The sequence below is a fragment of the Canis aureus genome, chromosome 14, assembly GCF_053574225.1.
Source record: "Canis aureus isolate CA01 chromosome 14, VMU_Caureus_v.1.0, whole genome shotgun sequence".
Classification (NCBI taxonomy): domain Eukaryota; kingdom Metazoa; phylum Chordata; class Mammalia; order Carnivora; family Canidae; genus Canis; species Canis aureus.
Window position 1 is genome coordinate 38,641,724 of NC_135624.1, and position 22,544 is coordinate 38,664,267.

The window sequence follows — 22,544 nt, forward strand, 5'->3', positions numbered from 1 at the left end:
TCTATGCTCAAACGGCAGGCTATTTCCAGTTTGAGGCTATTATAAATCACTCATTTCCTGGTACACATGTGCATACATTTCTGCTGTGTATCCACCTGAAATGGAACCACTAGGTCAGGGTGCATGTTCCACTTTAGTAAGTGCTGCCAACCACTATCCAAAGTGGATACTCCCACCAGTTGTGTTTGTGAGCTCCCAATACTCCCTCACCTACAAAAACAATAGTGAAATAAGCCTAACCTTCAAAGTGTTGGTATAACTTCAGAGAGGAGATGTAATTGGACTGCACATACCAAGTGTGATACGACCTATGGAATACAAGAGCTATAAGGAAACCTAACACTGTTTTTAATAATAATATAAATGAAACCAAGATAAAGCAGAGAAGCCATGTCCTAATGTGTTCACAGGTCTTGGCACCATTATTCTAAAATGACACACAAGTTTCACACACACGAATGACAAAGCAATGACATGAACAGGCTAGTGTTAAGAATCAAGACTGTAAGCAAAAGAGAAATGAGATACATAAAATCAAAAAAATAAACAATTTTAATCTAAAATTTAAATTGGAAGTACTAAGATAAACTCATGACTTATTTTCTCTTTCTAAAAAAATACATACTTCCTATCTCTGTACTCTAAAAAAGCCTGGAAGCAATAACATCTCAGCATTACCTATCACAGAATCCAGATTATAGTCCCAAACTACCATTTCCCACTAAAAGGAATCAAGACTCCTTAGAGGGATGGCTGATTTCAGGTCTATGGCAACAAGGGTACGAAATGAGCCTGGAATTACTTTATAGTGTCCATAAACAAGAAAACTATAAAAAATTACTGGAGCCATTTCCAAAGACCATAGAAGACATCTACAAAGGGCGATCTGACCATCAAAAAGAATGACTGCAGTAAATTAACATATACGTGCATGTATACACACACACACACATATATAGGTCATCTTGAAATCTACGCACTTACGATACTAAAAACAATTCTCAGTTGTATCAGTCACCACTGGAGTTTGTTAGCTAAGGGGCCACTTAGCCAACAAACTAATCTGAAACTAGTAAATACAAGAATTACATATTTATCCTACATTTTCTGTATGTGCTGTTTCAGGATACCCAAATAGTTATAACAATCAAGAAAGCTCCAGCAAAAAAAAGCACAGAAGGTGCAGAATCATCTAGATCATCACTGGTTCTGCAATTCTGATACAAAGTACTCAGGCAACCACCATCAATGCCTGCAAAAGCCACTAGGTGGAAGAATCAGGACACCTTCTGTACAAATGGTTAATGACCCTGTCCCTAAGAGGGGAGATGAAGCCAACAGCAAGTATTTTTGCCCCCAACATTGATGCTAGCTAGACTGCTAGCCACTTCTCCCTCTGCTTATGTCTCTGTCTGTCTCTCTCTCTCTCTCATGAATAAAATCTTTCAAAAAAAATTAAAAATTAAAAATGGGAAAATTAGAAAATTTAAAAAAAGAAAAAAAACATTACCTAGTTTTCTAGAGAAATCTAAAAAATTACCTGTATTGCAGCCTTCAATCCATTAAAAATAGAAGGTACTCTAGAGAATATTTTTTTAACTTCCTAGAAAGATAATCTTTTAGAAAAAAAAACTTTTGGTTAATTAAATAAAGCCATTTTAATACTGACTATTACTCTTCTGGGATGCAGTCTTTCCATGCATCTTTTGGATAATAAGATTGTTTACTAAAAACAAGAAAACTAAACATCACCAACAGATGGAAAGATAATTAACAGCAACAACTGATGGGATGCCTGGGTGGCTCAGAGGTTGAACATCTGCTTTTGGCTTAGGGCACGATCCCTGGTCCAGGAATCGAGTTCCACATCAGGCTCCCTGCATGGAGCCTGCTTCTCCCTCTGCTTGCATCTCTGCCTCTCTGTGTTTCTCGTGAATAAATAAATAAAATCTTAAAAAAAAAAAGCAGCAATAACTGAACACATTCAAAATCTGATCCTAGGGGAAAACAGTAAGACCTAATTACAACAGAGAGGAATGTGGATCTCCTATAATACAGGAGTTATTTAAAACATATATATAAAAAAAAAAAAAAAACATATATATATACCTAATTTGCACATTTAAAAAAAAAAACTATTTTACTTCCCATTAAATGACTGGGGGTAGAAGATCAAGGAACTGCAAAAATACTTTAAAAGTCTTTAAATTTCCTTCTTAAAAATCGTTATTGCATACTTTTATATTCACTTCCTGGGGAAACTAGAATTTAGTTCAGCTATGACTTTAGTCTTGTCACATCTCATTTTGCTAAAAATAAAGTCATGAATGAATTTGTCTACAAAAACTGCATTTAAATTATTTATGAGAGAAAGGATGTTTGTTTTTTGCTGTAAGTACATACAAAGTCTGGATAGAATCACAGGTGGCTTAAGGCATATTCCTTTCGTTGGCATCCTTGAATTCCCGCCTAAGAACCACCTTTGAGTACAAGAATTTCCTAACAATATTTCCCAAACTTTTTGTGGAAATCAAATGCCATCTTTAAGTAAATACTAGAAACATGAATTAATCTAACAAGAATAAGAGAACACAAAAATAACAGCATCACTACCAGAGTTTAATGGAAAATGTAACTACATATTCCCAGTCCCAAAACTTACACAGTACATTGACAGCTGTTTACACGAGACCTCAGAGCTACAATCCATCCTTGGTACAACATGATCTACACGACACTGTGTACACTCTCATTTTAACATCCTCTGGCTCAACTTAGCCCAGCCTCAGGCTCACAGTTCCCAGAGAAGACCGCGCACTCTTCCGTGTGCGTCTATCACAGACCGCCAAGCACACACTGTAGACAGAAAGCCTGGTCACCAAGTCCACAAAATGCAGCAAAGGAAACAATTCTGCACTGCCATCTGGATTGACTCCTGGCAGCGGGCACAAGAGGTCCTAATAGGAAGACAGCCATCATGATTAGTGTGTAAATGCCATGCAGAAATCTGACCAGCGTTTTTTTTTTTTTTTTTTTAATTTTTATTTTTTTATGATAGTCACAGAGAGAGAGAGAGAGGCAGAGACACAGGCAGAGGGAGAAGCAGGCTCCATGCACCGGGAGCCTGATGTGGGATTCGATCCCGGGTCTCCAGGATCGCGCCCTGGGCCAAAGGCAGGCGCTAAACCGCTGCGCCACCCAGGGATCCCTGACCAGCGTTTTTAATCTTCCTCTTCTTGATAAAATCCATTTATCAACTTTTTTTTGTTGTTTTTTTTTTGCATAAAAAGGTACACACTGCCTTCCTTCCCTTTCACATCTTCTCACTTGAATAAAAGTAAGGTGGGGAGAAAGGTGAGGGGTTAGCGGCAAACAGTAAGGAGGACACATTTTCTTCAACTGTCTGAACAATCTTCCAGATGCATACAGTGTAACAGAAAATGACCATCGTTGCCTAATAGATAAAAGTATATCCTAATCTTTAATAAATCTAAAGGTTTACAGTAAAGCTTAAAAGTCAAATTCAAGAGAACCAATAAACTATTAATTTTAAAAATCTTATATATTCACTAATTCAGAACTTTTCATTCAAGAAACTTGTATCAGGATTTATGACAAAATGAAGCACACAAGAGTTATTAAACTTTTCCCAGGTAAAGTTCAGCTCCAGGGCTAACCGAGTCTCATTTGCCTTCACTCCACCAAAAGATGATAAACGTAGGAGCCACAGTTTCCACATAAATGCAACAAGCAGACCTCCAACAACACCGCAGATCCAGAATAAAACTATCATTTTCAGGTACCCAAATCCTTCCCCATTTTCAAGTACTAGTCTAGCCACGGGGCCCAGAAATCACAGTCGGTCCCTCATTCTTGAAGGCCCTAATCTATGTAGCACTGAGGTTATGAACAGATGTCATATGCACACCCAAACACTCACTATTCTCCTAGCTTTGTTTTTTTTTTAAGATTTTATCTATTTATTCATGAGAGACACAGAGAGAGGCAGAGACACAGGCAGAGGGAGACGCAGGCTCCCTCCAGGGAGCCCGATGCGGAACTCTTCAATTCCAGGACCCTGGGATCATGCCCTGAGCTGAAGGCAGACGCTCAACCCCTGTGCCACCCAGGTGCCCCTCTCCTGGGCTTTTTATTTCAAAGCAGCCATCACTAGTAGGTAAAAAGTATGCAGTATATACACACTCATTTTATGGTATATCATTTCATAAAAGATTTACATGATAAAAATTATTTTGATTAATACATAGTCCTAGCACTATTAATTATAATCTCAATTTCACAAGATATTTTTTAAGAGATAGACTTAGTTACTAAAATTTGTATCAAAAACTAGGACTAAAGCCAGAAACAATCTCTATCCAATCATCTGAAAGATCAGAGGAAAAATGAACAGTACCTCTGTACAGGGCCTGGGTCACTGCAGGAGCTCAACTATGTGCTGAATGAGTGAATAAATCCTCCCACATTTCCTTCTATTCACGTTCACGCATAACCAGACCCAGCTATCCCTGCTGCTTACACACACTAACACAGCACCAACAGGGTGGGCAAGAGACTGGAACAAACAGGCTTTTGCCTGGAGTTGGGATTAACTGTTATGCTCATGACAAACAGCATAGTATTTGGTAAGCCAGGCAAGAAATGCTACTTTCCATGAAATATAATGCAGAATAAACCAATTATCTTAAGCCAGCTTAGTAACAAAACAAATCAAATGAAAGTTTTGCCAAAATATAGATTCTTTTTTGTCGAAATGGAAATTACTTGAGATTTTCTAGATTGTAAAATCAGTAGCTAAATTCGCATTAAAGCAAGTAAATTTCTGTGATAATACTTTCCAGAAAATTTAAAATTTAGTAATAGAGCACAGGAACAGTTTGCCATTAAAAAGCACTGACCCAGGGACAGCCGCTGCAGACAGAGTAGCCAGTATGGAAAACACGCCCAACCCCATGGTAAACAAATAGAAAAATGGTCAAAATCCAGGACACTACTTTGTTCAGATCTTGAGACAGGGAACAGCACAGGCTGTGAGGCCCATCGTCCCCCATCTGTCCAGCTGGGAGCAACCACGGCCCAGGGCACAGGAAGGGAATCAAAGCACAGTACAGCAGCCTCAGGTGGTTGAAGAGAGAAAGCTTCAAGTCTTGGGAAGCTGAGTGGTCAAAATTTGCAAGCCAGAGTATCAGAGATGAAGAAGTTGTAGAAAACGAGTTTCAGAAATCTGCACAAAGACCAGAAGATAATGGAACACTAGGTATAGCATGCTGAAAGAAATAAACTGTCAACCTAGAATTCTACACACCTAGCAATCGCTTCTTCCATAAAGGTGTTTATCAAGAAAAGAATGGATAAACAAGGTATGATAGACTCCTACAATGAAGTACAGTTCTGCAATTATAAGGAATAAGGGGGTGCCTGGGGGGCTCAGGACACTGAACAGGCAACTCTTGGTTTCGGCTCAGATCATGGTCTCAGGTTTGTGGGATCGAGCCCCACGTTGGGCCTTGTGCTGGGTGTGGAGCCTACTGAAGATACTCTCCCTCTACCCGTCTCCTACTCCCTCTCAAAAAAATAATAATTTAAGAAAGGACAAATTATAGACACGCCTAACAACATGGGTGAACCTCAGCAGTACTATACTAAGACAAGCCTCACACACCATGCACACAACAGGATTCTGTTGACAGGAAATCCCTGGGCAGGCACAACTAATCTGAGGGGGCTGAGGATAAACAGTGGTCAGGGGTCAGCAGTTGGGGCAGGGACTGTGAGCACAAAGGGCACAAAGGAACCTTCGGGGGCAAGTGATAATGGCCTATGTTTTGATAAGTGTTAGGAGGCAAAGGTAGATGCATTTGCCACAATTCAGTGCAGCTGGTACATAAATTTTACTCTAAACGAAAAACACCCTAAACAAATAATGAACTCTCATAAACAACACACGCATGCAGAAACACACAGGGTGGAGTACACTGGCATCCACAATTTACTTTGCAATATACCCTTAAAAATAAAAGATTACAGTATAGAGTGATGGATAATTATTTATGTGAGAAAGCAAGAATCGTAACACATTATAGGTAGAATCCAAGGGGTGTAGGAGATGAAGAAGTTGTAGAAAACGAGTTTCAGAAATCTGCACAAAGACCAGAAGATAATGGAACTTATCTTCTGGTATTAACTATAGGTATTAACTATAAATTCTTGCAACTTTGCTGCTTGTTTGAAAATTACCATAATGAAACACTGGATACAAAAATAAAGATGAAACTAGGATTCAGAGGGAAAAAAATAAAAAGACAAAGGGAGCATGAACCTTCCATAATGGTTATGAGGATGATGGAGCAATTTCTCCCACAGATAATTGTAAAAATCAGACACATTACAAAAAAAAAAAAAAAAAGAATCAGACACATTCACTAAAATCAGTTATCTGAAGGAACTAGAAAATTACCAAAGACAGGCAAGAACTTGAGAAGAATTTACCGTCAAAACTGCCCTGCATCTGGTACAAACTATCAGTGTCTGTCACCTTCCTGCCTGGCAATGCCGTGAGCCCCACCTCTGGCAGGACAGGACTGAAGCCTTACTGTACCATCTTACTGTACAGCAGAGCAGCTAGAAATTTAAGGGGAAAATTGTGAAAACAAGAGGGCTGCAAAATGCTGAGCTCCGCATCTGAATATAAGTACACTGACCAAATCCCTGGCAGACAGTGAAACCATGCACACGCAGGACAACCCAGGAAGCCAGAGGCACACGGGAAAGGTGAAAACACTCCCGTGAAATACAGAGTTGCTCAGTGACATCTGCCAGTTTGCTACCCACCCCTGACTAAACGTGCTTCCTGACCCAGGGTGAGCTCCAGTGGCAAAAACCAAAAGTCTTACTGGTATGATGTCTCAGAAGAGAGAAATGGTGGGGCCCGATGGATCAACCAAAATTTAGAAGAAGGATGCTAGAAGCAGGGGCACCCAAAGATAAATCCCCAAATCAGAAAATACCTTCTACTCCAACCTCTGACTGACCACCAAGGTACAAAGGTGCATGTGAGACCGCTCCCCAGGGGCCCAAGGGAAGGCGAAGGAAAGAAAAGAATCAACTGGAAGCCACTAAAACTGATCAGAGACCTCATCAGCTCCTAATAACTGGATTTTTGCATCTTGAGTACAGGTGTGTATGCACATGTATACACAGAGCAAGCAATGGGAAGCAGCAACAACACCTAGTGGTGATAAGCACACCCTACAACTCAGATCTTGGAGTTCTGGATCTCTAAACTCCATTCCTCACTAAACAGAAACCAGGGATACTTGGAAAAATACCTGATTCCATGACGGGGCAGAGAAACAACAAGGAATGCTGGGAGTACCCTACTGTGCCAAAAGGAAAGAAATGCTCAGAAAATAATAGGGACATGTCAAAAAACACGAGATGCGGGATCCCTGGGTGGCGCAGCGGTTTAGCGCCTGCCTTTGGCCCAGGGCGCGATCCTGAAGACCCGGGATCGAATCCCACGTCGGGCTCCCGGTGCATGGAGCCTGCTTCTCCCTCTGCCTGTGTCTCTGCCTCTCTCTCTTTCACTCACTGTGTGCCTATCATAAATAAAATAAAATAAAATAAAAATTAAAAAAAAAAAAAACAAACCACGAGATGATCCTGCAGAAGGCTAAATCAGGGAGCATTCTGTATTACAGCATCAAGAGGAATCAGAGTCAAGGGCTATAAGCCACTGTAAGGTAACAGCGAGTGAACAAAGGAGGGAAAACTCTCCTTAGGGTAGAATGCCAGCTGACAGGTGAGAAGGAACAGCACCTCCACGCACCAAGACCTAGTAATGACTATTTCAAGCAAGAATCATCAGTGGGGGACCAAACTATCAAAGTTTGAAAGGTCACACAGCCTCAAATATTTCCCTGTAGATTACTCATTAATTACATAGGATAAATTCTAATTTTAGAGTACAGACACTAAGCAGATGCCATCCTAACTTGACCACCTGAGATCAAGAATTCTCAAATTTTTAAATACATCAAAATTATTTTTAGGGATTGTTAAAAACATTAGCCCCAAGCCCAAAGTTTCTGACTCAGCGGGTCAGGAGTAAGGTCCAAGAATCTGCAGCTCCACAAATTCCTAGGCGTTAACCTCACCAATAACAGAACAAACCGGCATCATGTGCCATCCTGAGATGGATATAACGGATATGAGAATCGATATGATGTCCTGAGAAAGGCACAGTATCACTTCTCTGATGACCTGGCCCCCAAGATGCATAATCTGGTTTTAATCATGAAAAACCACCACAGGAATCCCAACGAAGAATGACCTACAAAACAAGTAGTCTATGTCCTTTAGAACTGTCAGTGACATGACAGAGGCTGAGAAACATATCCAGACTAAAAAGACCACAGAGACATCAATAAATACCACATGTAATTCTAGATTGGATCCTGTATGGGGGAAAACTGCTGTAATTAAGAGAGCAACTGGAAAACAGTTAACTTGGACTATGTACTAGGTAATGCGGCAATGTGAAATTTTGCCAATTTAAGGACTATACTGATATATTTGGTTATGTAAAAAGGTCTGTTCTTAGTAAATACTCACTGAAGTATCTAAAAGTGAAGGGCATGAATTGTGCACAACTTACTAAGAGTTCAAAAATAAACGTGTGTGTGTGCATCTACATCCAGAAGTGGGGGGGGTGGGGCATGCAGGCAAATGTTACAAAATGCTAACAATGGATGAATCTAGGTAAAGAGTATTTGGAAGTGGGCTATACTACTACTTACAGCTTTTCCATAAAAGAAAACATGGTTTCATTAAAAACCAAAAAAAAACAAAACAAGGAGCAGCATATTAGAAAAGGTAGTGGAAGGGATTCCAGAGGCTGCCCACCACACAGCCTGATGAGGAAAAAAGCACAAGCGATGCTACCACACACTGAAAATGACAGATGTTCAGGCTGAGATGTCCCTGAGTCATCCAAAAAAAATAAAACTAAGTTCAATACCTTTCAGTACATTTTGTTTAAGAAGACCCATTCACTACTCCTTTGAAAACTATGAGAAAACAAACACAGTTAAATATTTTTAAAACTCCATCCTCCAGGTCTATTTTTGTTCTGCTCTGCACATATAACTTGTCAACTGCAGTGAGTCACACTGTAACCTGTCCGAAGATGCAACAGCAGCACATACTGCTCACACCGGCATGCACAGGCATGCACCCCTGCGGCTGCACAATGACAACTGCACCAGGACTGCCACCTGGCTGGCAGCAGCTGGAAATGTCCCCAATGGTAAGAAGCATTCCTAGCACAGGTCCAAACCTTCAAAAACAAGTTAACCCAGAGATTCCCACAGCAAAACACAGGGACATAGTCAGACAATAAAAAATGCAAGGCAGAATAATCCTACTACTCTCTCTTGTTCCCAAACACAACTGTCAAGGAGGCCATTAGTGCAGATTTCCATCACTCTAAGTGTGATGACCACTTAGAGTACAGTGCTGGGGCCATGACACACAGGTCTGGGGACACAGAAACTCACAGGTGATGGGCGATGGAGACGCCAGCCCCAAGAACCAGAGCAGCACGTGCAATAAGGAAACACCAAAATGCTTGTGGCGGGGGGGGGGGGGGGGGGGGCGGAGGATCAGGGGGGTCCTATTACAATGCACCTTACTGTACACACTGTAATATCCTCAGATCACAAGAATGAAGACCTCCTCACTTAAATGAATGGCCTTCTTATTTTCTAAAGTCAAACAAATTTTTATTTTTAAATGAAAATTAAACACACATACAACTTTCCACTTGAATTCCCCCCCTCCCTGCCCACTGTTGTGGCTTTCCTATGAAGAGTTTATTAGGAAAAAATGCTAAACAACTGCTCTGCAGGCCATCACAAAGCACCACATAGTAATAGCAAGCAATCCTCTTACATACTGTAAGGAGACTCGATTTACAATCACAATTAAGCCTGAAGTTTAATGAAGCTAACTAGTATTATTTTCTGTGTACATTCTTATACCTAGTGGTTTAAAATATAATTGTACCCTACAATTATAGCTGATTAAAGATAAAGCTGAAGACTGTATAATTAAGTTTGTCATGAATCACAGGAAACATTTTTCATTAATTTTTAAAGCTAGTAAAAACTATTTTTCTCCACAGCTACAAGAGCTTGAACAACATGGAAGGAACCTCAAAATAACATTTCAAACATCTTTTATTTATGCTAATTACATAACATCTATAACATATAATTGTGTTATACAAAAACATGATAAAGCCTTCAGGTCATGAATAATATAAAAAATCAACCAAAGACTCCAAGAACACATGTTTTCACAAAGTGTCTGTGCTACAATCTGAGGTAAAATCTACACACAGTCAAACACCGCTGCTGGGTTCTGACAAACACATCTGGTGTATAACCACCATCACAGGAAAGATGTAGACTATTTCCATCACCCTCAAAGTACCCTCATGCCCTTCTGTACTCAATTCTCTTCTCTCCTCACCTCAGCCCCCAGCAACCAATGATCCGATTTGTTCCCATACTTTTGTCTTCAACCAAATGTTATCAGGGTGAAACCACAGTTGTACAGAGCTGTGTCTGCCCATAACAGAACACTCTGGAGACTTGTCGATTCTGTTGAAGATGTCAGTAGTCAGTACCTCTCTGCTGCTCAACAGGAGCCCACCACATAGGTGCTCCGCACCCTGTTCACCCATGTTCACCATTTGATGGGCGTTTGAGTTGTTTTTCATTGTAAGTAAATATAAATAAAGCTGCTATAAACAATCACATACAGGCCCTTGTGTAGACATAAATTTTCATTTGTCTTGGGTAAAGGCCTCCATGTAGGACCGCTAGATTGTATGAGAAGTATATATTCAAGTTTATAAGAAACTGCAATTTTTCTAAGACGTTATAATAACCCTTTGCATCCCTACCAGCAAAGGATGATCTAGCTCTATCTGCTCCACATCCCTGCACCTGGTTACTAACACCTTTTGTTGTCTTGTTCTGTGTGACTGTGAGGCCTCCTCACAGGACTCCAGCGCTCCCTCACTGTGGCTGTCATGTGCACTTCCCTAACGCTTAATGATGCTGAGTGTCTTTTTTGTGTGCTTATTATTATCTACAGGAAATGGATGAAATATCTATTCAAATCTTTCGGCCATTTTTTCAGTTGAATTTTTTGCTGAGACACCTATCCTTTTTAATAGACAGTTTATCAAAGAAGAAGAGTGGATATATTTTGTTAAATCATCTAGAATTCATGAGCAGTAGACATAAATCTAAAATGCTTCCTTGCCATCCCCACTCCCGACACCCGGCTTGCCCCCACCCAAATATATATGCTATGCCAAGGCAAATAGAAAGAAACATTCCCCTCTCTCCCTTATTCAGAGTGTAAGAAAACTTGCCTGTCTACTTCTGGGGTCTGGAACAGACTTATTTTCCTATTTTTACAACTATTTGAAGAAACTACAACCCTTCTTCAGTATAATCAGGAACACCAATGACTGAACACGGGCAATGGTTGGCAGAACTAGTGACGACGCATTCCTACCTAGTGAAGGTGTGGCTGGCACGTGACAATATTGAGGAAGGGTCTGCAGACCGCGCAGTGGGCAGCAGCCCTCCCCTCCCTATCACAGGCAGGGCCCACACACACAGGGGTACCACAGGCACTTAAGAATAAGGGCTCAGCTCTCAAGTAAAGGAAGATGAGAGCCTGCCGCCACCACCACCCCCCTCCCCCAGGGAACCTCAGGCAGACTGTCTGGCACCTGGTTCCAGTCTGTCCTCTATGGCAGGGGGGCAGTAATCACTACCGCATTATTATAAAAACTAAATACAATTCAAACACAAATGATGAATGACACACATAAATGGCAGGTATCACAATTCTGATGTCTTCCCTCATGTATAATTTCTGAAACACAATGTGATTAATACTGAACAGATATAGGGTGTTCTTCCCAAAGCTTTGAGTATAAAGTGGAAGTTTCCGACAGGAGGTCACATTTGTACACAGCAGACCCACCAAACTAAACACAGGGTCCCGACCATCCATGAGAACAGCCGGGCATCGACATAAAAGGTGGAGCATATTTATATAAAAGGTGCCCTGGAGTTAGCAGTCATGAAAGGTATTTATGGACTTTATCTCTTACAATTCTGCATCAGTATTTCAAACTGAGAGACATTTCTTTTCAGAAGAAGCCAATCCAATTGCTTTTGGTTCTGTGCTCTCTCATTACCGAGGGCTTATTTTCCCGTGGGCTCCCATACTTGTGCCACAGAGACGAGGGCTATGTTTGCACACCTCCGTGACACCTTGTCCAGCCTTCCTGCACACCATCTTGCCAAACTAGCTAGACCTGAGGCAGCCTCTTAAACGTCCTGTGGCTGCTCATCCTGCTCCTGCCTGACAACCGTAGCTGGGGCTGCAGTGTTCACTCCTGCATGATGACTGGCTACGCTGCCTCTGTGACAGATGTTCCATAAAGATTTTTCCATGAACCAATACATGAAATCAACAGTCTGAGATTACCTCTTGGATTTAAGTGTCCTGATATATCCTATGCTCAGGTTTTAAGACAACATTAAAAATTTATGACAGGGGCACCTGGCTGACTCAGTCCATAGAGATAAGACTTGATCTTGGAGTTAAGTTTGAGCCCCACACTGGGTATAAAGATTACTTAAAAAATAAAATCTTGGGATCCCTGGGTGGCGCAGCGGTTTGGCGCCTGCCTTTGGCTCAGGGCGCAATCCTGGAGACCCGGGATCGAATCCCACGTCAGGCTCCCAGTGCATGGAGCCTGCTTCTCCCTCTGCCTATGTCTCTGCCTCTGTGTGTGTGTGTGTGTGTGTGTGTGTGTGTGTGACTATCGTAAATAAATAAAAATTTAAAAATAAATAAAAAATAAAAAATAAATAAAAAATAAAATCTTTAGGGCAGCCCGGGTGGCTCAGTGGTTTAGCACTGCCTTCAGCCCAGGGTCTGATAAAAATAAAAAATTTACGACAAATGTTTAAAATCTGAACGTCAGATCTCCCATGTAAACCTACTTAAAGTTCTTAAAGGAAAAGTGCATAACTAAGTTAACATGTACTGCCTAGCAAGGCGCTACAATACAGGCTTTTTAAAAGTTAACAAAAAGTAACCGACCTCATCCAGTTCTATTTATTCTCACTTTCTCCACCCAGAATGCCCTTCCTCAACTACCACCAACCCTTCACCCATCCCAGACTCGCTCCCTCAGGAGGACACTGTTCCCCTCCCTCTGAGCTTCCCATCACTGTCTTTCCTATCAGTATTCTCTACCTGGTCTCATCCGTTCCTGCAGGATCTGCCCTGTGCACCTCAACCCTGGTACCATTTTTAGCGGGCCGGGAGAGCAACTTGTCCAGCATGCAAGAAAACAGATATCCCTGGGGGTGAAGACAGAAGTAATATGCTTGAGCATATGGAAAATATTATTAAGAGGCCTTACTTATAGAGCTGTCAGAGTGAGAAATAAGAATATCAAGCAAACAGAAAAAAAAAGTGGCAATTATTAAGTTCAAGAAAACAAAATAAAAAGTTGAACAAAAAGGAAATGTAAAAAAAAAAAGTAAAAAAAAAAGGAAATGTAATCATACTACATTAACATGCTCAATAGTGAGCATGAGTAACGTTAACAGAAACAAAACAATTAACCAATTTATGGATCTAAACAAAAATGATGATACAACTACATGGGGATGGTGGGAGTTCAAAATGTAACTTTTTCTAAAACTGACACATAGATGACCCTGCCTCTATACAGTTACTGCTGGGCACTGTGGACATAAATGCTAAAAGAAACAGCTGAACAGGATTAAAGGCACCTCTGGGAGGCGGATGGTGGAGGGCAGGACCAGGAGCCCGCTGTGTTCTGCATGAACCTTTCAACACTATTTTACTTTGGAACACATGTGTATACCAACCTGATAGAAGTGGAATTTCTAAGTAAGAAAGAGAAACAGAATCTATAATAGGAGCACTTCAAGCAAGACATAGTGTTTTCCTACAACTTTCCAACCACGCTACTCCCTCTTCCCCTTCAACAGTGGCTCTCCAAACCCTCAGGAGGCTGGGCAGTTGAAGACAGCATGCGTGGCCTGAGCCCTGGAGTCACTGCCTGCCAGCTCCGTATTCTCGAGAAAGCTGCTGTAAGTTCTGAACCTGAGCTCTCCTACCCGCACCATGAACATGCCACCACGGTCCTCAGGGACCTGGCTAGGCTGGGTTGCTCAGTACCCAGATGGCAAGTAAGTGTGAGGATGACCGTTCACCCTGGAGCTACGTCACCTGGATGTAATCGACCTCACTACTCTCTCCCCCTTCACATCGTCGAGGTGGGCTTTCATTCTGACCACTCTCCCACATGGCTCCGAGTGCCCTCAAGTTGCCAAACCCGAAGGCCAAACTTCAATCTTCATTTGACATTTCCTGACACAGAATTGATCACATCCTCCTCCTGGAACTTTCTTCCCTGCTTCCCATGATGCTAGCGCTTCTGGTTTTCCTCACACTTGCTCTGTGCCAACCACTGCTCACGTTCATCCTTGACTGCTTGACACCAGTGACCCAAGGCTCGGGCTCGCTGGTCTTCTCTGTGCTTACTCCTTCAGTGATCATAAGGTGTCATGCATTTTTCACTGCCACTTTCAGCTCAGACTTCTCTTCCAAGCTCCAAATACCTATTTACAACTGCCTACATGACATCTCTACTTGGATCCCTAACAGAATCACAAACTTAAAATGCTTACAAGTGAGCTCCCCATCTGCCCCTCTAAACCAAGTTCCACCCACAGCCTTCCCCCCGTCTAGTTGCCCAGGCCAAGAGCCTTATAGTCAACTCAACTCCTCCCTTTGTCCTCACACCCCTCCACCCAATCTGTCAGCAAAACCTACTGATTCTACCTTCGAAATACATCCAGGACCCAATTACCTCTAGCTTTCCTGCTCCCATCCAAGCCTCCTCTGCTGCTCACCTGATTCCCACAATAGCCTCCCGACAGGTCTCCTAGTTGCCCTCCACTCTTCCCCACCCCCAACCCACATCTGTTCCCAACACACCAGCTTTTCAAACTTCAGTCGAATCTTGGAGCTGAACACTGAGGGTACAGCTGCCCTCTGCAGCCAACAGCCAGCACTGCCTGACCCTAGTGACTCTTTAGATAAACAGCCCCAGAACCTCAGCATTCAATCTATGTCAATTGTTCTCAGCTGCCCTGATGCTAAAAAGCTATCATTCACAAAATGAGAGTTTTTCAGATGGGTCTCCAGGCAGCCTTCCTCTCTGTCTATTCCCTCCCCATACCCCATTAATTCTGAAAATAATCTCCACACATATTCCAGTAATTCAACTCCTCCAAAACATTTCTTCACTTTCCTAAAATTCTGGTTGTAGAACACTCCCACCCCACGTTCCTGGCTTCTAATGCAACACCTCAAAACAAAGCAAGAACCAAGAACCTGATCTTTCCCACAGGGGCTCGAGTGGACCAGGGCACTCGGGTACAACCAGGGACCCCAGATCTCAACAGAACATCATTAAGTTTACTGCACAAAGCCAGGCTTACACATGTGACCTCACCATTTGTCCAGAATTGGGGGAAACAATTATAGGAACACTGGTTTTAAGGTTATTTTCCTGGGTTTACATATTTTCAAACAGGTAGAGGGGAGTGCCAAACTAGAAGCAGTAGATTACATCCCAGTGCCCAAAGTTCAAAAGAGCCATGAACAGGCTCCCAACGCCCTGTCAGGCCTTCAACCCATGGCACATCCCATTAAGAAGAAATATTTTGTATAATTTCTGCTAAATATGAAACTTGTGCTCTACCACAATGAAATATTTTTAATAGCTAATGCTGCTGAAAAGTTATGTTTGATATTCTCCTTCTTTGAACCCACTCAGAAAAAAGAACTTATTTTGTGGCAAGCATTAAATACTCCTTCAACCAGCATTTACTGAAAACGACCTATGGGTCGAGCAGAAAACATGCAGAGATGAAAAATAACAAAATCTTTGCCCTTAAAGACATAGAAATAGACTTGTATAGCGCACTATTACAGGAAGAAACATCAAATATACAGGGGGGTGGGAAGGGACAAGAGATGTAAACAGCTAGGTGCGGCCCTCTCCAAACTGTAGCACAGTCATACCTGGCAGAGCACAGCACACTGAGCAGGTGCCTCTCACAGCCAAGAAAGGGTAGAAGGAATCAGAGACAAGGAGCAAGACTTCCAGGCCTTACTTGGAAATTGAAACTGCATGGCATAATTTCCCTTCCCTAATACCTAATCCTGGCAGAAACAAAAGTGGGTTCAGGGGAGAAAGGAGAACAAACAGGAAAGTGAACTGACCCCCAGAAGGAAATGGAAAAACAATCCAGGGCCCTGACCCTTGGACATATGAGACAAAGACACCTGCCAAAGTCAAATTCAACATAATTATAAATTATCTTGAATTCTGAATGAGGTTTTTACCAAAGCAACATAGAGGTAAAATAAAATGTTTACCAATGCTTATTCCCCAAGAGAGATTTATGAATCTTCTATCAACTATCTATCCTCGATTTACCACCAGGCCTCCCAGAAAGAGCAGTCTTTGAAAATAAGACAAACTGAGATAGAATCTCAGTTCTACAACATCCCAACTGTGGAGTGCAGCACAAGTGCCAATGTTACAAATTAACTAATTATAAATAACCCAATCTATGGGGCTCACTTTTCCTCTCATTAAAGTGGGGGAAATGCCACCAACTATCAATTGCTAACCTGACCACTGAGCACATTACGCATTTCTTATGGCACTTTCACCACAACCCTGGGAGAGCGGCCCTGTTATCAGCACCCTTGTCAGAAGAGAGAGCTAAGTTTAGGCAGTCAGTAGAGTTAGCATGGAGAGAAAGGTAGGTTTCAGTCATTAGTGAAGAGTTAGTAAATAAATAGCCAAGCCAACATCCGAATCCAGAGCCCCTAAGAGTAAGACACAAGTAAAAAGTACACACTCCAAAGCCAGACTGAGTCTGAATCCCAGCTTTGCCATTTACTAACTTAGTAACCTCTAACCTGTTTCAGTTATGCAAATGTGAAACAGGGGCAAAGAGTAACCTTCCTCCTGGGGTTACTGTAGAACTCCGACTGTTTACCATATCCAGGCATTCTTCTAGAGCATATGCTGCTAACGTTACTACAATCACTGACATTACTGTTATCCTGTCTGTCTCTATCCACACAAAAGGCACTAAACAACTACTATTTCTTCCCTCAGCTACTCTGCAAAATCAACCAGCTTTTATTTGTTTCTAGAATATGTCAAAGAAACCCTAAGAAAGGTGAAAGAAAAACCAGAACAAAACAAAAAACCAAGACACACAAATGTAGCAAGAGAATTATACTCACAGTTCCGAAGGCCACACTAACTCTGTGAAGAAATCAAACATCAAACGTTGGTCTAAAGGAAATGCTCCTAATTTCTCATTCCTCTTTCCATAGTCCTCAGAAAACCTGACAATGAGAGACAACATGCACATTTATTTTTTTATTTTTTTAAAGATGTATTTATTTATTTATTCATGAGAGAGAGAGAGAGAGAGACAGGCAGAGGGAGAAGCAGGCTCCATGCAGGGAGCCTGATGTGGGACCCGATCTGGGATCTCCAGGATCACGCCCTGGGCCAAAGGCGGTGCTAAACCACTGAGCCACCCGGAATGCCCAATAACATGCACGTTTAAAACCACCTTCCTTTCACTTTTTCAAAGCTCTACTGAACTCACCACCTCAGTCAGTTCCAACACCTCCCATACACACTTGTTGAGTGACATGTGGGATGAGGGGTAAAAACAGGGCACCACATCCCTCCTTGTCTTCAAACTTACCTTCTAGCTAAGAAATACATGTGAAGTAATTGAAAACTATTAAAACATATCAAAAAATCATAAATTAATAGGGTGTAAAGTTAGCTAATAAGTGTACGGTACAATGACAGAATACAGACATCTACTCCAGTGCCTACCACTAAAACTATGTTTTAAAAATGCTCTCTCTTGTGTGTACATGCACACTCTCTCTCGTCAATCAATCAATCAAATCTTTAAAAATATATATTTTAAACAGCACAGGGAGAACTAAAAGGAGAAAAAGCCAAGATTTTGGAAGCTCTGGGACAATCTTCTAACAGGGAAGATCAAGACCCAAACAAAGAGTAAAAGAAGAAACTTGGAAGAAACAGAAACTATAAAAGATTGAAGTCTAGTAAACTAGGCAGCAGGTCCAAATAAGCCAGATTCTAATTCAGTAGTGGAACACACTGAGAACCAATTTTGCTTGCACAGCAGTCCAAGAAGACTAGAACTGGCAGCATCAGTGCAGACAGGACAGAGGTAAAGAAGGTGCAGTCTTAAATACAGAGGAGTTGAGGAGGGCCACAGAAGCTGAAACTAGAACCTCAATATCAGGTACTACGTGAGACCCTCCCTCACTCTGACAGAAGGCGGAGGGCGGGGGGAGAGGGGGCAGGGTACATTCCCTGGAAAAAGCAGAGGCCATCTATGGACTAAAGTCACCCTGCCCCATTGCACTAAACAGAGATGGATTTAATGACTGTATATACAGTGAATGGTGAATTCTCCAGCTCTTCTTTAAGACCACGCATGCATGCACACACACCCTCGGTTCCCAGATTTCAAAGTCCCAATTCTGCAGAAAAGAAAGAGAGACTCTTTCTGGGGAATCTGATCAGCCCAAAAAGACCTAAAGATAATAACACTAGGGACCCCAAGCAAATGGCCCACCCAGGATATCCTGTTGTAAAAGTCAAACAGCCCCATGTGTCAGACAGGAGAAAGAAGGAAACAAGCTGAAAGAAACAGACTATACAAACTATCAAAAATTTAGAGGTAAGACAACACTGTAATCAATAAACAAAAACAGGATGCTCTTGTGAAAGAACAGAAAAAGAGCCCCTGGAAATCTAAAGAACCTTTCTGAAATCAGAAATAATAAACTAAAGAAAGTTAAGTCAAATTGAAGTCATCTCCCTGAAAGGATAAAAAGACCAAAAAAAAAAAAAAAAGGAAGAGGAAGAGGAGCAAAGGAGAAGAAAAACATATTAAGACAATTACAACTTCTATCCAGGACAGTCAAGTTGTGGATAAGAGGACTTCCAGAAAGACAAAATAAGGAAACGAAAGGGAGAAAACCTCAACACAATAATGCCAAAAAGTATTCCCAGAACTGAAAAATACCAGTTGCCAGAAAGAAGGGACCCGCTGAATATGCAGAAGAGTAGATGAAAACCGACCCACACAAAGTATATCATCATGACATTTCAAAAGATTTGGACAATTTTTAAAACTCCTACAAGCTTCTAAAGATGGGAGAGAAAAAAAAGTTATATACAAAGGATAATTAGAATTGCTTCTGAATTCTAAAACAGTAACATGAAAACAAGAAGGCGATGGAGCAATCTTTGAATTTATGAACAAATATGAAAGCCAATATAGAACTCTATACCCAGCCAAACTATCAATTGTTTCAATCACATGGTCCCAGTTTGCCTCCTAAGCATCCTATGTCAGAAGTCACTGGAGAAAGTCCTCCACCAAAACATGAGCATCAATAAAAAATGAGCAAGGCACGAGCTTCCATGAAAAGGGGATATGGGAATCCCCAGGATGATGATGAAGAGAGATTCCAGAATGGTGGCTGTGCACTAGGAGTTGGAGTAGCATTGCTCAAGAGGGAATGCTGAAGGCTGACTTCACCTTGTTCAAAGACACTGTACCATCTTTTTAAAGTGATTAACTCCACCAAAGTAAGAGTCAGTGAAGACAGACAAAGAGTCACCACAAACAAAAAAATCCAACTCTGGACAAAAGCCAAAGGATGTGAACAGAAGAACATACAGGGACAACACAATAAAAGGCTTAAGGAGCAAGCAGCTCAGAAAAGAAGAGAGATCTCTAAGAAACTGCCAGAAATAAAATGTGAAGAAGAGATGAGTCCATATGACTATGTACAAAAATTACTAAGAGGATACTGGAAAGCATGGGGAAAATAAACAATAGGTATGAAAAGAGTTAAGAATGTGGAGGATTGAACAAAGATGAATAACTGCCACACTGCTCTGTGCACAACTCTATCACAGGACTTACCCATAACCAATATACTCTCATCAAGACTTCTCTCTCCCTCACTCCGCTGGAAAGACCTTTTTGAGGAGGATCATTTCTCATCCAGGTATCACCTTTCACCTTTCAGAATCCAGCACAATGCCTGCTACAAGGGGCACCTGGGTGGCTCAGTCAGTTAAGCATCTGCCTTTGGCTTAGGTCATGATCTCAGGGTCCTGGGATCAAGCCCCATATCAGGCTCCCTGCTCAGCAGAGTCTGCTTCTCCCTCTGCCTCTGCTCCTTCCCCTACCCTGTCATTCATGCTCTCTATCTCAAATAAATCACTAAAATCTTTTTTAAAAAGAAAAAGAAAAAAAAAAGAGTATACACAAAAGCAGAAGTGTTTTTGCATTTAGTCATGTGCTGAGTATCTACTATACATACCTGCTATCCTTCTAGAGAACTAGAATTCAAAGACATATGGACCTTGCTTGCTTTTAAAGAGTTTAAACTTTTTCACACCTGAAAAAATATTTACCCTATATCCTCATTCTCCTCAAAAGATGAAAAGTTCACCAGAAGCTTATAGAAATTTAATAGTCCAGCTATCACCGACGGATATGCAACCCAAGACCTGATGACACTTTTTTGACATTACACGCATTGTGTCATATGAAAAGAGTGCCAGCCTGGGTATCAGGACATCTAGTTTCTAGTACTTTAGAATTATTACTTTTGAAGAAGACAAAATCCCAACTCCCTTATATGACCTGTCAGGCCCTGAATGATCAAGTCCAGTCTGTCTCTCATGCTATCTCCTATGAATCCTACAAAGCAGAAAAATTAAGCTATTTCCAGTTTACAGAACCACCTGTGCCCTCTCTCACACCAGGACCTTCCTTCCCGGGCTAAAATGAATACACATGTGGTGGGCTCCATGCCCTTTCCTCAGGTGGGACACCTCTCTCCTGTACCCCCTCAGTACTCCTTCACATGCCACAGGTATCTGAACCAGGCCCTGGGACACATGGCAGCAGACAAGAGAGACAAAGCCCTGCCCCGAAGGACTACTGTGATGTAGCTTCCTGTTCAACAAACTAGAGTGGAAGTCAAATTTGGCCTGCCAGTGTCTTCTCCAACCCAAACAGCAAGATTCTGGGGACAACAAGCTCTTTTAGCTCTGCAGCCTCAGCGCACCTACATCCCGGATAAATAATTTAAGCGCTATTAAATAAAACCAAAGTGAACGTCAAAAAGCCCTAGTGGCTGCAGCAGGTGAGTAACATTTGCTTTTTAGCAGGTGAGTAACATTTGCTCTTTAGAAGCCCTCTTTTGCTATTGTCTTTATCTGTTTGTTTGTCTGTTGCCTCTTTTCTGTTAGGAGTATAAACCTGAAAATGTCATTCAGGGAAATCTTGCAAGTCTGCTAGAACTGGCTTTATTCTTCTTGCTAAGTGCAAGACAACCCAGTTATTCCCCATGTCCGGTCTCCATTCACCACTCTATAACCAACAGTGTACACTGTAGCAAACACCTAAGACACATAATCAGAACACATGTACTTGAAATGTGAATGATTAATGATGACTAAATAAGTGTATGCACTGGCTTTGTGTGACTTATAATTACTCCTCACTTTACTTTGTATTTTAAGAAGAATTCAAGCAAATGGCAACACTGAATTTTATCTACACTGGGTCTATTGCATGCCTGCCATTAGAATAGCAGGCAGCTTCTGGCATGACACATCCAGCATTCCTATTCATCCCATGACTTTATCTTTATTGAGAATATCAATCTATGCTTTTTAGCTACAGAATTGCTAAAATATAAGCATAAAAATTTGAATTAGCTCAAATAGGGCAGAAAACTAGATACTTCCCAAACCCTATAATAAAAATGCTTAAATTCCTTTGCTCCAAAGAAAATTAAGTTTGGCTCATTATACAAAGAAATATATTGTCAGCTCCTTGAAGATATTTGTAAGATGGATACTCTACCTTTTTTGTTTGAGTGGGTGCATTTTAAAACACATACACAAAGATGCTCAGGCTGCTCTGAACCCTCTTCCCCTCTAACATGCATAGGACAATTTCCCACCAGTCACAACACACTCTGAATCTGTGTTTCCTGACCTCATAACATATTCTGCATCACCACTTTGCTTACAATGTTCTCATTTCAGTGCATGGTCCAACCTGGACAGTCCCTGACACTCGCCTCTCACTCACACCAACAGTGACAACCTGCCATCTGTAGAGGGTGTGGTGTTGTTAAGCACTCTCTCCCAAGTGCTGTACAAGCACCAGCTCCTGAATCCTCATGGACCTAACTTACTATTA

The 22,544-nt window shown here is 41.5% G+C and overlaps 1 protein-coding gene across 6 annotated transcripts in view; it reads right to left on the minus strand.

The window, feature by feature from the left end:
* Window positions 1–22,544, minus strand: part of PTK2 (protein tyrosine kinase 2) — a 267,646-nt gene that overhangs the window by 223,954 nt on the left and 21,148 nt on the right. For 5 of the 6 annotated variants that reach the window (XM_077847404.1, XM_077847401.1, XM_077847398.1 and 2 more), the window contains exon 2: window positions 17,491–17,595. The exons of the other annotated variant lie outside the window; for it this stretch is intronic. The gene's annotated coding sequence lies outside the window, so the exon portion shown is untranslated. The remainder of the gene's footprint in view (window positions 1–17,490; window positions 17,596–22,544) is intronic. 6 annotated transcript variants of the gene reach the window in all.